We start from the raw sequence: 1,725 nt of genomic DNA on the forward strand, positions 1-1,725 counted from the left end.
CGCCACTACCACCCTCGCCCTCGATGCTGCCGTCGCCGCCACGACCACCCTCGCCACCGCAGCCGCAGCCGCCACCGCCGCCGGCGCCTCACCGCCACGTACTGTCGCCGCCATCCTCGCCGTCGCTCGCCGCCGCCACTATCGCCGCGGCCCCCGCCACTGCCGCCATCTCAGTCTGCCCTCGCTGTCGCCGCGCCGTCACGCTGGCCTTGCCGCAACCACCCTCGCCCCCTCCCTCGCCGTCGCTGCCGTCGTCACCGCCCTAGCCGCTGCCGCCGCTGCCGCCACTACCACCCTCGCCCTCGCTGCTGCCGTCGCCGCCACCGCCACTCTCGCCACCGCCGCCGCTGCCGCCACCGCCGCCGTCGCCTCACCGCCACGTACTGTCGCCGCCATCCTCGCCGTCGCTCGCCGCCGCCACTATCGCCGCGGCCCCCGCCACTGCCGCCATCTCAGCCTGCCCGCTGTCGCCGCGCCGTCACGCTGGCCTTGCCGCAACCACCCTCGCCCCCTCCCTTGCCGCCACTGCCGTCGTCACCGCCCTAGCCGCTGCCGCTGCTGCCGCCACTACCACCCTCGCCCTCGCTGCTGCCGTCGCCGCCACCGCCACTCTCGCCACCGCCGCCGCCGCCGCCGCCGCCGCCGCCGCCGCCGCCGCCGCCGCCGCCATCGCCGCCGCCGCCGCCGCCATCCTCGCCGCCACCCTCGCCGTCGCCTCACCGCCACGTACTGTCGCCGCCATCCTCGCCGTCGCTCGCCGCCGCCACTATCGCCGCGGCCCCCGCCACTGCCGCCATCTCAGTCTGCCCTCGCTGTCGCCGCGCCGTCACGCTGTCCTCCTCGCTCTCTCCGCCGCCAAACTCGCCGCGGCGCCCTCCCTCTCTCCGCGGCGACCTCGTCCTCGCCCTTGCCGCCCCACCCCCGTCGCCGCCGCCGCCGCCGCCGTCGCCGCCGCCGTCGCCGCCGCCGCCCTCGCCGCCCGTGCCTCACCGCCCACCCGGCCGGCGTCAGCCTCGTGAGCGGCGAGGTGCAGGTCGTCGCGGCGGACGGCGTGAGCCTCGCGTACCCCGGCACGTACGGCCTCCACGGGTGCGACCCGCACGACAGCGGGCTCGAGCCATCCTGCAGCTCCACACCGGCTACCCCGGCTGATGCGAGCACGAGTGGTGCTACGTCGACCCGGCCGCGTGCAACGCCGAGTACAGCACGACCGCGTACGTGGTGGGCGCCACCCTGCACTCCTCGTGCCGTGCGTGCGGCTTCAGCAACGAGTTCGAGAGCTGGTTCTACCAGCCGCCGTCGCCGTCACCGCCGCCTTCGCCGCCGCCGCCCTCGCGTCGCCGCCGCCCTCGCCCCCGCCCTCGCCGCCACCAACGGCTCCGCCGCCGCCCTTGCCGCCGCGCTCGCCATCGCCGCCCTCCCCCCTCCCTCCTCACCGCCACCGCTGTAGCCGCTTGCGCCCCGCCGCCGCCCGTGCCCCCGCCGCCGCTCTCCGCCTCTGCAGTCCTCACCGCCGCCGCCCTCCGCTGCCCTCCGCCACTCTCCGCCGCCGCCGCCGCCCTTGAGGGACCGCCGCCTCCGCCTGTCCGCCTGCTCCTCTGCCACACCGCCTTCTCTGCCGTCAGTTACGTCCATCAGCCCTTCGTCGCCGAGCGTCTGCCGTCCCTCTCCTCTGCAGCCAGCTGCCGCGCGTGTCCAAGCATCTTGAGCCCGCTTCCCGCCCCC

At 77.3% G+C, this 1,725-nt stretch overlaps 1 protein-coding gene across 1 annotated transcript in view; it reads left to right on the forward strand.

Moving 5' to 3' along the window:
- The window catches only part of EMIHUDRAFT_195332 (hypothetical protein), a gene marked incomplete at both ends in the record, with an annotated part of 10,381 nt that overhangs the window by 2,930 nt on the left and 5,726 nt on the right, over nucleotides 1-1,725 (forward strand). The gene's annotated exons all lie outside the window — the stretch shown is intronic.

This window comes from Emiliania huxleyi (genome assembly GCF_000372725.1).
Source record: "Emiliania huxleyi CCMP1516 unplaced genomic scaffold EMIHUscaffold_3, whole genome shotgun sequence".
NCBI classification, from domain to species: domain Eukaryota; phylum Haptophyta; order Isochrysidales; family Noelaerhabdaceae; genus Emiliania; species Emiliania huxleyi.